Source organism: Salmo salar, chromosome ssa06, assembly GCF_905237065.1.
Source record: "Salmo salar chromosome ssa06, Ssal_v3.1, whole genome shotgun sequence".
NCBI lineage: Eukaryota > Metazoa > Chordata > Actinopteri > Salmoniformes > Salmonidae > Salmo > Salmo salar.
Window position 1 is genome coordinate 24,264,710 of NC_059447.1, and position 12,679 is coordinate 24,277,388.

The 12,679-nt window shown below is 44.7% G+C and overlaps 10 non-coding genes across 10 annotated transcripts; all 10 read left to right on the top strand.

Moving 5' to 3' along the window:
• The first annotated feature begins 155 nt into the window (after nt 1–155).
• LOC123743596 (5S ribosomal RNA) lies at nt 156–274 on the top strand. The gene has a single exon (XR_006770452.1). It is a non-coding gene; the product is annotated as a 5S ribosomal RNA (ribosomal RNA).
• A 1,186-nt stretch (nt 275–1,460) lies between these two features.
• Nucleotides 1,461–1,579, top strand: LOC123743607 (5S ribosomal RNA). The gene has a single exon (XR_006770463.1). It is a non-coding gene; the product is annotated as a 5S ribosomal RNA (ribosomal RNA).
• A 1,190-nt stretch (nt 1,580–2,769) lies between these two features.
• LOC123743618 (5S ribosomal RNA) lies at nt 2,770–2,888 on the top strand. Its single transcript, XR_006770474.1, has one exon. It is a non-coding gene; the product is annotated as a 5S ribosomal RNA (ribosomal RNA).
• A 1,189-nt stretch (nt 2,889–4,077) lies between these two features.
• Nucleotides 4,078–4,196, top strand: LOC123743628 (5S ribosomal RNA). The gene has a single exon (XR_006770484.1). It is a non-coding gene; the product is annotated as a 5S ribosomal RNA (ribosomal RNA).
• Nucleotides 4,197–5,383: 1,187 nt separating this feature from the next.
• On the top strand, nt 5,384–5,502 carry LOC123743637 (5S ribosomal RNA). Its single transcript, XR_006770493.1, has one exon. It is a non-coding gene; the product is annotated as a 5S ribosomal RNA (ribosomal RNA).
• Nucleotides 5,503–6,694: 1,192 nt separating this feature from the next.
• On the top strand, nt 6,695–6,813 carry LOC123743638 (5S ribosomal RNA). Its single transcript, XR_006770494.1, has one exon. It is a non-coding gene; the product is annotated as a 5S ribosomal RNA (ribosomal RNA).
• Nucleotides 6,814–8,004: 1,191 nt separating this feature from the next.
• Nucleotides 8,005–8,123, top strand: LOC123743639 (5S ribosomal RNA). Its single transcript, XR_006770495.1, has one exon. It is a non-coding gene; the product is annotated as a 5S ribosomal RNA (ribosomal RNA).
• A 1,189-nt stretch (nt 8,124–9,312) lies between these two features.
• On the top strand, nt 9,313–9,431 carry LOC123743641 (5S ribosomal RNA). Its single transcript, XR_006770497.1, has one exon. It is a non-coding gene; the product is annotated as a 5S ribosomal RNA (ribosomal RNA).
• Nucleotides 9,432–10,620: 1,189 nt separating this feature from the next.
• Nucleotides 10,621–10,739, top strand: LOC123743642 (5S ribosomal RNA). Its single transcript, XR_006770498.1, has one exon. It is a non-coding gene; the product is annotated as a 5S ribosomal RNA (ribosomal RNA).
• A 1,191-nt stretch (nt 10,740–11,930) lies between these two features.
• On the top strand, nt 11,931–12,049 carry LOC123743643 (5S ribosomal RNA). The gene has a single exon (XR_006770499.1). It is a non-coding gene; the product is annotated as a 5S ribosomal RNA (ribosomal RNA).
• The last annotated feature ends 630 nt before the right edge of the window (nt 12,050–12,679 follow it).

Here is a 12,679-nt window from a genome sequence, read left to right on the forward strand (position 1 = left end):
CCCTCTCATCCCCCCCCACAAGAGTCAAATATAGGGCCTGGAAATGTAAGCAAGGTTTGAGCTTTTTCAGAGTGTGTCACAAAGTGGACATTTCGCTGTCTCTTATGAGTGAGCGACACGTTGACTTTATATAGTGTACCAAGAATTGTCCCTTCGCTTACGGCCATACCAGCCTGAATACGCCCGATCTCGTCCGATCTCGGAAGCTAAGCAGGGTCGGGCCTGGTTAGTACTTGGATGGGAGACCGCCTGGGAATACCAGGTGCTGTAAGCTTTTTGCTCCGGTAGAGGGTTCTCTTGTGTCATGCATGGAGCAGAGCAACTGCCTTTTATTTATGGCCCTAATAATATTGTGTCTTTTTATTGGACTAAATGCAGTTTGTTAGTGCTTCCCTGCCCTGATCAAATCAAAGCAAATATTGGACGGTGCGTTTCCCTCAAAATGTAGGCAGTACATTCAGCATTTCTTTTTAGTCTAGGAGACTGTCAATGTGTGTAGTCCATTAGGGCCCAGTAAAATCCCTTCAATGTTTTGCCTGATTCGCCCAAAGTCCCCCTTTTCTCCGTTTACATTTCCCCGTTGACCGTTTGTCCCTGTTTCTGCAGGTTTTCAACCTCAAAAGTACACCTTTGTAATAGAAATATAACACGTTTGGATGTTCTATGTCCACGACATTGTTTAAAGCCTATCAGGAGACCACTTTTGAGGTCTGGGAAAAATGGAAGACATTTCGATTTTGGGGTGTAGTTACCCTTTAAACCCGAGTGTGCGCCAGGGAGAGACCTTTGTTTGGTTAAGCGGTGTTGCTGTAGCGCTCATGTGATTGCGGAGTTTGCAAAACAAATGGCCACTGGATTGACGCAAATAATCATGATATAATTCTGCCAGGCTGGCATAGGCTACTTTGCAGTTAACATTTAATTGAGAAGGTTTTGGGGGAAGCCTTTCCTTCTCTACCACAAGAAGGTTATCATTAGCCTCATCGCTAACGGCTACACAAAGTGTAGACACGCGCGCGCTCCGCACGAATGCGCACAGAAATTGGGCAGTCCTGTGCCGTTCCTGAAAGTTGCATGGAAAAACGAATCGCTGATGCATTTTGTTCAAGTCTTATGATTCACTTGGGCAAATGAATGCATTTTCTAACAAGTTGAAGGGATTTAATTGATTTCCTCCTTAGGTCAATACATTTTAGAATATTGTTGAATTTCGGTTTAAAGTCTGGATTCCGTGACTCCGTGTGGGCGAGCCGTATTTTCTAGGGCCCTAGTCTATGAAGTTGTCATAAGTGTCAACATAGGATATGCCCTCTTCCCCCCCCACAAGAGTCAAATATAGGGCCTGGAAATGTAAGCAAGGTTTGAGCTTTTTCAGAGTGTGTCACAAAGTGGACATTTCGCTGTCTCTTATGAGTGAGCGACACGTTGACTTTATATAGTGTACCAAGAATTGTCCCTTCGCTTACGGCCATACCAGCCTGAATACGCCCGATCTCGTCCGATCTCGGAAGCTAAGCAGGGTCGGGCCTGGTTAGTACTTGGATGGGAGACCGCCTGGGAATACCAGGTGCTGTAAGCTTTTGCTCCGGTTGAGGGTTCTCTTGTGTCATGCATGGAGCAGAGCAACTGCCTTTTATTTATGGCCCTAATAATATTGTGTCTTTTTATTGGACTAAATGCAGTTTGTTAGTGCTTCCCTGCCCTGATCAAATCAAAGCAAATATTGGACGGTGCGTTTCCCTCAAAATGTAGGCAGTACATTCAGCATTTCTTTTTAGTCTAGGAGACTGTCAATGTGTGTAGTCCATTAGGGCCCAGTAAAATCCCTTCAATGTTTTGCCTGATTCGCCCAAAGTCCCCCCTTTTCTCCGTTTACATTTCCCCGTTGACCGTTTGTCCCTGTTTCTGCAGGTTTTCAACCTCAAAAGTACACCTTTGTAATAGAAATATAACACGTTTGGATGTTCTATGTCCACGACATTGTTTAAAGCCTATCAGGAGACCACTTTTGAGGTCTGGGAAAAATGGAAGACATTTCGATTTTGGGGTGTAGTTACCCTTTAAACCCGAGTGTGCGCCAGGGAGAGACCTTTGTTTGGTTAAGCGGTGTTGCTGTAGCGCTCATGTGATTGCGGAGTTTGCAAAACAAATGGCCACTGGATTGACGCAAATAATCATGATATAATTCTGCCAGGCTGGCATAGGCTACTTTGCAGTTAACATTTAATTGAGAAGGTTTTGGGGGAAGCCTTTCCTTCTCTACCACAAGAAGGTTATCATTAGCCTCATCGCTAACGGCTACACAAAGTGTAGACACGCGCGCGCTCCGCACGAATGCGCACAGAAATTGGGCAGTCCTGTGCCGTTCCTGAAAGTTGCATGGAAAAACGAATCGCTGATGCATTTTGTTCAAGTCTTATGATTCACTTGGGCAAATGAATGCATTTTCTAACAAGTTGAAGGGATTTAATTGATTTCCTCCTTAGGTCAATACATTTTAGAATATTGTTGAATTTCGGTTTAATGTCTGGATTCCGTGACTCCGTGTGGGCGAGCCGTATTTTCTAGGGCCCTAGTCTATGAAGTTGTCATAAGTGTCAACATAGGATATGCCCTCTTATCCCCCCGCCCACAAGAGTCAAATATAGGGCCTGGAAATGTAAGCAAGGTTTGAGCTTTTTCAGAGTGTGTCACAAAGTGGACATTTCGCTGTCTCTTATGAGTGAGCGACACGTTGACTTTATATAGTGTACCAAGAATTGTCCCTTCGCTTACGGCCATACCAGCCTGAATACGCCCGATCTCGTCCGATCTCGGAAGCTAAGCAGGGTCGGGCCTGGTTAGTACTTGGATGGGAGACCGCCTGGGAATACCAGGTGCTGTAAGCTTTTGCTCCGGTTGAGGGTTCTCTTGTGTCATGCATGGAGCAGAGCAACTGCCTTTTATTTATGGCCCTAATAATATTGTGTCTTTTTATTGGACTAAATGCAGTTTGTTAGTGCTTCCCTGCCCTGATCAAATCAAAGCAAATATTGGACGGTGCGTTTCCCTCAAAATGTAGGCAGTACATTCAGCATTTCTTTTTAGTCTAGGAGACTGTCAATGTGTGTAGTCCATTAGGGCCCAGTAAAATCCCTTCAATGTTTTGCCTGATTCGCCCAAAGTCCCCCTTTTCTCCGTTTACATTTCCCCGTTGACCGTTTGTCCCTGTTTCTGCAGGTTTTCAACCTCAAAAGTACACCTTTGTAATAGAAATATAACACGTTTGGATGTTCTATGTCCACGACATTGTTTAAAGCCTATCAGGAGACCACTTTTGAGGTCTGGGAAAAATGGAAGACATTTCGATTTTGGGGTGTAGTTACCCTTTAAACCCGAGTGTGCGCCAGGGAGAGACCTTTGTTTGGTTAAGCGGTGTTGCTGTAGCGCTCATGTGATTGCGGAGTTTGCAAAACAAATGGCCACTGGATTGACGCAAATAATCATGATATAATTCTGCCAGGCTGGCATAGGCTACTTTGCAGTTAACATTTAATTGAGAAGGTTTTGGGGGAAGCCTTTCCTTCTCTACCACAAGAAGGTTATCATTAGCCTCATCGCTAACGGCTACACAAAGTGTAGACACGCGCGCGCTCCGCACGAATGCGCACAGAAATTGGGCAGTCCTGTGCCGTTCCTGAAAGTTGCATGGAAAAACGAATCGCTGATGCATTTTGTTCAAGTCTTATGATTCACTTGGGCAAATGAATGCATTTTCTAACAAGTTGAAGGGATTTAATTGATTTCCTCCTTAGGTCAATACATTTTAGAATATTGTTGAATTTCGGTTTAATGTCTGGATTCCGTGACTCCGTGTGGGCGAGCCGTATTTTCTAGGGCCCTAGTCTATGAAGTTGTCATAAGTGTCAACATAGGATATGCCCTCTCATCCCCCCGCCCACAAGAGTCAAATATAGGGCCTGGAACTGTAAGCAAGGTTTGAGCTTTTTCAGAGTGTGTCACAAAGTGGACATTTCGCTGTCTCTTATGAGTGAGCGACACGTTGACTTTATATAGTGTACCAAGAATTGTCCCTTCGCTTACGGCCATACCAGCCTGAATACGCCCGATCTCGTCCGATCTCGGAAGCTAAGCAGGGTCGGGCCTGGTTAGTACTTGGATGGGAGACCGCCTGGGAATACCAGGTGCTGTAAGCTTTTTGCTCCGGTTGAGGGTTCTCTTGTGTCATGCATGGAGCAGAGCAACTGCCTTTTATTTATGGCCCTAATAATATTGTGTCTTTTTATTGGACTAAATGCAGTTTGTTAGTGCTTCCCTGCCCTGATCAAATCAAAGCAAATATTGGACGGTGCGTTTCCCTCAAAATGTAGGCAGTACATTCAGCATTTCTTTTAGTCTAGGAGACTGTCAATGTGTGTAGTCCATTAGGGCCCAGTAAAATCCCTTCAATGTTTTGCCTGATTCGCCCAAAGTCCCCCCTTTTCTCCGTTTACATTTCCCCGTTGACCGTTTGTCCCTGTTTCTGCAGGTTTTCAACCTCAAAAGTACACCTTTGTAATAGAAATATAACACGTTTGGATGTTCTATGTCCACGACATTGTTTAAAGCCTATCAGGAGACCACTTTTGAGGTCTGGGAAAAATGGAAGACATTTCGATTTTGGGGTGTAGTTACCCTTTAAACCCGAGTGTGCGCCAGGGAGAGACCTTTGTTTGGTTAAGCGGTGTTGCTGTAGCGCTCATGTGATTGCGGAGTTTGCAAAACAAATGGCCACTGGATTGACGCAAATAATCATGATATAATTCTGCCAGGCTGGCATAGGCTACTTTGCAGTTAACATTTAATTGAGAAGGTTTTGGGGGAAGCCTTTCCTTCTCTACCACAAGAAGGTTATCATTAGCCTCATCGCTAACGGCTACACAAAGTGTAGACATGCGCGCGCTCCGCACGAATGCGCACAGAAATTGGGCAGTCCTGTGCCGTTCCTGAAAGTTGCATGGAAAAACGAATCGCTGATGCATTTTGTTCAAGTCTTATGATTCACTTGGGCAAATGAATGCATTTTCTAACAAGTTGAAGGGATTTAATTGATTTCCTCCTTAGGTCAATACATTTTAGAATATTGTTGAATTTCGGTTTAATGTCTGGATTCCGTGACTCCGTGTGGGCGAGCCGTATTTTCTAGGGCCCTAGTCTATGAAGTTGTCATAAGTGTCAACATAGGATATGCCCTCTTATCCCCCCCACAAGAGTCAAATATAGGGCGTGGAAATGTAAGCAAGGTTTGAGCTCTTTCAGAGTGTGTCACAAAGTGGACATTTCGCTGTCTCTTATGAGTGAGCGACACGTTGACTTTATATAGTGTACCAAGAATTGTCCCTTCGCTTACGGCCATACCAGCCTGAATACGCCCGATCTCGTCCGATCTCGGAAGCTAAGCAGGGTCGGGCCTGGTTAGTACTTGGATGGGAGACCGCCTGGGAATACCAGGTGCTGTAAGCTTTTTGCTCCGGTTGAGGGTTCTCTTGTGTCATGCATGGAGCAGAGCAACTGCCTTTTATTTATGGCCCTAATAATATTGTGTCTTTTTATTGGACTAAATGCAGTTTGTTAGTGCTTCCCTGCCCTGATCAAATCAAAGCAAATATTGGACGGTGCGTTTCCCTCAAAATGTAGGCAGTACATTCAGCATTTCTTTTTAGTCTAGGAGACTGTCAATGTGTGTAGTCCATTAGGGCCCAGTAAAATCCCTTCAATGTTTTGCCTGATTCGCCCCAAAGTCCCCCTTTTCTCCGTTTACATTTCCCCGTTGACCGTTTGTCCCTGTTTCTGCAGGTTTTCAACCTCAAAAGTACACCTTTGTAATAGAAATATAACACGTTTGGATGTTCTATGTCCACGACATTGTTTAAAGCCTATCAGGAGACCACTTTTGAGGTCTGGGAAAAATGGAAGACATTTCGATTTTGGGGTGTAGTTACCCTTTAAACCCGAGTGTGCGCCAGGGAGAGACCTTTGTTTGGTTAAGCGGTGTTGCTGTAGCGCTCATGTGATTGCGGAGTTTGCAAAACAAATGGCCACTGGATTGACGCAAATAATCATGATATAATTCTGCCAGGCTGGCATAGGCTACTTTGCAGTTAACATTTAATTGAGAAGGTTTTGGGGGAAGCCTTTCCTTCTCTACCACAAGAAGGTTATCATTAGCCTCATCGCTAACGGCTACACAAAGTGTAGACACGCGCGCGCTCCGCACGAATGCGCACAGAAATTGGGCAGTCCTGTGCCGTTCCTGAAAGTTGCATGGAAAAACGAATCGCTGATGCATTTTGTTCAAGTCTTATGATTCACTTGGGCAAATGAATGCATTTTCTAACAAGTTGAAGGGATTTAATTGATTTCCTCCTTAGGTCAATACATTTTAGAATATTGTTGAATTTCGGTTTAATGTCTGGATTCCGTGACTCCGTGTGGGCGAGCCGTATTTTCTAGGGCCCTAGTCTATGAAGTTGTCATAAGTGTCAACATAGGATATGCCCTCTCATCCCCCCCGCCCACAAGAGTCAAATATAGGGCCTGGAACTGTAAGCAAGGTTTGAGCTTTTTCAGAGTGTGTCACAAAGTGGACATTTCGCTGTCTCTTATGAGTGAGCGACACGTTGACTTTATATAGTGTACCAAGAATCGTCCCTTCGCTTACGGCCATACCAGCCTGAATACGCCCGATCTCGTCCGATCTCGGAAGCTAAGCAGGGTCGGGCCTGGTTAGTACTTGGATGGGAGACCGCCTGGGAATACCAGGTGCTGTAAGCTTTTTGCTCCGGTTGAGGGTTCTCTTGTGTCATGCATGGAGCAGAGCAACTGCCTTTTATTTATGGCCCTAATAATATTGTGTCTTTTTATTGGACTAAATGCAGTTTGTTAGTGCTTCCCTGCCCTGATCAAATCAAAGCAAATATTGGACGGTGCGTTTCCCTCAAAATGTAGGCAGTACATTCAGCATTTCTTTTTAGTCTAGGAGACTGTCAATGTGTGTAGTCCATTAGGGCCCAGTAAAATCCCTTCAATGTTTTGCCTGATTCCCCCAAAGTCCCCCCTTTTCTCCGTTTACATTTCCCCGTTGACCGTTTGTCCCTGTTTCTGCAGGTTTTCAACCTCAAAAGTACACCTTTGTAATAGAAATATAACACGTTTGGATGTTCTATGTCCACGACATTGTTTAAAGCCTATCAGGAGACCACTTTTGAGGTCTGGGAAAAATGGAAGACATTTCGATTTTGGGGTGTAGTTACCCTTTAAACCCGAGTGTGCGCCAGGGAGAGACCTTTGTTTGGTTAAGCGGTGTTGCTGTAGCGCTCATGTGATTGCGGAGTTTGCAAAACAAATGGCCACTGGATTGACGCAAATAATCATGATATAATTCTGCCAGGCTGGCATAGGCTACTTTGCAGTTAACATTTAATTGAGAAGGTTTTGGGGGAAGCCTTTCCTTCTCTACCACAAGAAGGTTATCATTAGCCTCATCGCTAACGGCTACACAAAGTGTAGACACGCGCGCGCTCCGCACGAATGCGCACAGAAATTGGGCAGTCCTGTGCCGTTCCTGAAAGTTGCATGGAAAAACGAATCGCTGATGCATTTTGTTCAAGTCTTATGATTCACTTGGGCAAATGAATGCATTTTCTAACAAGTTGAAGGGATTTAATTGATTTCCTCCTTAGGTCAATACATTTTAGAATATTGTTGAATTTCGGTTTAATGTCTGGATTCCGTGACTCCGTGTGGGCGAGCCGTATTTTCTAGGGCCCTAGTCTATGAAGTTGTCATAAGTGTCAACATAGGATATGCCCTCTTATCCCCCCGCCCACAAGAGTCAAATATAGGGCCTGGAACTGTAAGCAAGGTTTGAGCTTTTTCAGAGTGTGTCACAAAGTGGACATTTCGCTGTCTCTTATGAGTGAGCGACACGTTGACTTTATATAGTGTACCAAGAATTGTCCCTTCGCTTACGGCCATACCAGCCTGAATACGCCCGATCTCGTCCGATCTCGGAAGCTAAGCAGGGTCGGGCCTGGTTAGTACTTGGATGGGAGACCGCCTGGGAATACCAGGTGCTGTAAGCTTTTTGCTCCGGTTGAGGGTTCTCTTGTGTCATGCATGGAGCAGAGCAACTGCCTTTTATTTATGGCCCTAATAATATTGTGTCTTTTTATTGGACTAAATGCAGTTTGTTAGTGCTTCCCTGCCCTGATCAAATCAAAGCAAATATTGGACGGTGCGTTTCCCTCAAAATGTAGGCAGTACATTCAGCATTTCTTTTTAGTCTAGGAGACTGTCAATGTGTGTAGTCCATTAGGGCCCAGTAAAATCCCTTCAATGTTTTGCCTGATTCGCCCAAAGTCCCCCTTTTCTCCGTTTACATTTCCCCGTTGACCGTTTGTCCCTGTTTCTGCAGGTTTTCAACCTCAAAAGTACACCTTTGTAATAGAAATATAACACGTTTGGATGTTCTATGTCCACGACATTGTTTAAAGCCTATCAGGAGACCACTTTTGAGGTCTGGGAAAAATGGAAGACATTTCGATTTTGGGGTGTAGTTACCCTTTAAACCCGAGTGTGCGCCAGGGAGAGACCTTTGTTTGGTTAAGCGGTGTTGCTGTAGCGCTCATGTGATTGCGGAGTTTGCAAAACAAATGGCCACTGGATTGACGCAAATAATCATGATATAATTCTGCCAGGCTGGCATAGGCTACTTTGCAGTTAACATTTAATTGAGAAGGTTTTGGGGGAAGCCTTTCCTTCTCTACCACAAGAAGGTTATCATTAGCCTCATCGCTAACGGCTACACAAAGTGTAGACACGCGCGCGCTCCGCACGAATGCGCACAGAAATTGGGCAGTCCTGTGCCGTTCCTGAAAGTTGCATGGAAAAACGAATCGCTGATGCATTTTGTTCAAGTCTTATGATTCACTTGGGCAAATGAATGCATTTTCTAACAAGTTGAAGGGATTTAATTGATTTCCTCCTTAGGTCAATACATTTTAGAATATTGTTGAATTTCGGTTTAAAGTCTGGATTCCGTGACTCCGTGTGGGCGAGCCGTATTTTCTAGGGCCCTAGTCTATGAAGTTGTCATAAGTGTCAACATAGGATATGCCCTCTTATCCCCCCCCCACAAGAGTCAAATATAGGGCCTGGAACTGTAAGCAAGGTTTGAGCTTTTTCAGAGTGTGTCACAAAGTGGACATTTCGCTGTCTCTTATGAGTGAGCGACACGTTGACTTTATATAGTGTACCAAGAATCGTCCCTTCGCTTACGGCCATACCAGCCTGAATACGCCCGATCTCGTCCGATCTCGGAAGCTAAGCAGGGTCGGGCCTGGTTAGTACTTGGATGGGAGACCGCCTGGGAATACCAGGTGCTGTAAGCTTTTGCTCCGGTTGAGGGTTCTCTTGTGTCATGCATGGAGCAGAGCAACTGCCTTTTATTTATGGCCCTAATAATATTGTGTCTTTTTATTGGACTAAATGCAGTTTGTTAGTGCTTCCCTGCCCTGATCAAATCAAAGCAAATATTGGACGGTGCGTTTCCCTCAAAATGTAGGCAGTACATTCAGCATTTCTTTTTAGTCTAGGAGACTGTCAATGTGTGTAGTCCATTAGGGCCCAGTAAAATCCCTTCAATGTTTTGCCTGATTCCCCCAAAGTCCCCCCTTTTCTCCGTTTACATTTCCCCGTTGACCGTTTGTCCCTGTTTCTGCAGGTTTTCAACCTCAAAAGTACACCTTTGTAATAGAAATATAACACGTTTGGATGTTCTATGTCCACGACATTGTTTAAAGCCTATCAGGAGACCACTTTTGAGGTCTGGGAAAAATGGAAGACATTTCGATTTTGGGGTGTAGTTACCCTTTAAACCCGAGTGTGCGCCAGGGAGAGACCTTTGTTTGGTTAAGCGGTGTTGCTGTAGCGCTCATGTGATTGCGGAGTTTGCAAAACAAATGGCCACTGGATTGACGCAAATAATCATGATATAATTCTGCCAGGCTGGCATAGGCTACTTTGCAGTTAACATTTAATTGAGAAGGTTTTGGGGGAAGCCTTTCCTTCTCTACCACAAGAAGGTTATCATTAGCCTCATCGCTAACGGCTACACAAAGTGTAGACACGCGCGCGCTCCGCACGAATGCGCACAGAAATTGGGCAGTCCTGTGCCGTTCCTGAAAGTTGCATGGAAAAACGAATCGCTGATGCATTTTGTTCAAGTCTTATGATTCACTTGGGCAAATGAATGCATTTTCTAACAAGTTGAAGGGATTTAATTGATTTCCTCCTTAGGTCAATACATTTTAGAATATTGTTGAATTTCGGTTTAATGTCTGGATTCCGTGACTCCGTGTGGGCGAGCCGTATTTTCTAGGGCCCTAGTCTATGAAGTTGTCATAAGTGTCAACATAGGATATGCCCTCTCATCCCCCGCCCACAAGAGTCAAATATAGGGCCTGGAACTGTAAGCAAGGTTTGAGCTTTTTCAGAGTGTGTCACAAAGTGGACATTTCGCTGTCTCTTATGAGTGAGCGACACGTTGACTTTATATAGTGTACCAAGAATTGTCCCTTCGCTTACGGCCATACCAGCCTGAATACGCCCGATCTCGTCCGATCTCGGAAGCTAAGCAGGGTCGGGCCTGGTTAGTACTTGGATGGGAGACCGCCTGGGAATACCAGGTGCTGTAAGCTTTTTGCTCCGGTTGAGGGTTCTCTTGTGTCATGCATGGAGCAGAGCAACTGCCTTTTATTTATGGCCCTAATAATATTGTGTCTTTTTATTGGACTAAATGCAGTTTGTTAGTGCTTCCCTGCCCTGATCAAATCAAAGCAAATATTGGACGGTGCGTTTCCCTCAAAATGTAGGCAGTACATTCAGCATTTCTTTTTAGTCTAGGAGACTGTCAATGTGTGTAGTCCATTAGGGCCCAGTAAAATCCCTTCAATGTTTTGCCTGATTCGCCCAAAGTCCCCCTTTTCTCCGTTTACATTTCCCCGTTGACCGTTTGTCCCTGTTTCTGCAGGTTTTCAACCTCAAAAGTACACCTTTGTAATAGAAATATAACACGTTTGGATGTTCTATGTCCACGACATTGTTTAAAGCCTATCAGGAGACCACTTTTGAGGTCTGGGAAAAATGGAAGACATTTCGATTTTGGGGTGTAGTTACCCTTTAAACCCGAGTGTGCGCCAGGGAGAGACCTTTGTTTGGTTAAGCGGTGTTGCTGTAGCGCTCATGTGATTGCGGAGTTTGCAAAACAAATGGCCACTGGATTGACGCAAATAATCATGATATAATTCTGCCAGGCTGGCATAGGCTACTTTGCAGTTAACATTTAATTGAGAAGGTTTTGGGGGAAGCCTTTCCTTCTCTACCACAAGAAGGTTATCATTAGCCTCATCGCTAACGGCTACACAAAGTGTAGACACGCGCGCGCTCCGCACGAATGCGCACAGAAATTGGGCAGTCCTGTGCCGTTCCTGAAAGTTGCATGGAAAAACGAATCGCTGATGCATTTTGTTCAAGTCTTATGATTCACTTGGGCAAATGAATGCATTTTCTAACAAGTTGAAGGGATTTAATTGATTTCCTCCTTAGGTCAATACATTTTAGAATATTGTTGAATTTCGGTTTAATGTCTGGATTCCGTGACTCCGTGTGGGCGAGCCGTATTTTCTAGGGCCCTAGTCTATGAAGTTGTCATAAGTGTCAACATAGGATATGCCCTCTCATCCCCCCCGCCCACAAGAGTCAAATATAGGGCGTGGAAATGTAAGCAAGGTTTGAGCTTTTTCAGAGTGTGTCACAAAGTGGACATTTCGCTGTCTCTTATGAGTGAGCGACACGTTGACTTTATATAGTGTACCAAGAATCGTCCCTTCGCTTACGGCCATACCAGCCTGAATACGCCCGATCTCGTCCGATCTCGGAAGCTAAGCAGGGTCGGGCCTGGTTAGTACTTGGATGGGAGACCGCCTGGGAATACCAGGTGCTGTAAGCTTTTTGCTCCGGTTGAGGGTTCTCTTGTGTCATGCATGGAGCAGAGCAACTGCCTTTTATTTATGGCCCTAATAATATTGTGTCTTTTTATTGGACTAAATGCAGTTTGTTAGTGCTTCCCTGCCCTGATCAAATCAAAGCAAATATTGGACGGTGCGTTTCCCTCAAAATGTAGGCAGTACATTCAGCATTTCTTTTAGTCTAGGAGACTGTCAATGTGTGTAGTCCATTAGGGCCCAGTAAAATCCCTTCAATGTTTTGCCTGATTCCCCCAAAGTCCCCCCTTTTCTCCGTTTACATTTCCCCGTTGACCGTTTGTCCCTGTTTCTGCAGGTTTTCAACCTCAAAAGTACACCTTTGTAATAGAAATATAACACGTTTGGATGTTCTATGTCCACGACATTGTTTAAAGCCTATCAGGAGACCACTTTTGAGGTCTGGGAAAAATGGAAGACATTTCGATTTTGGGGTGTAGTTACCCTTTAAACCCGAGTGTGCGCCAGGGAGAGACCTTTGTTTGGTTAAGCGGTGTTGCTGTAGCGCTCATGTGATTGCGGAGTTTGCAAAACAAATGGCCACTGGATTGACGCAAATAATCATGATATAATTCTGCCAGGCTGGCATAGGCTAC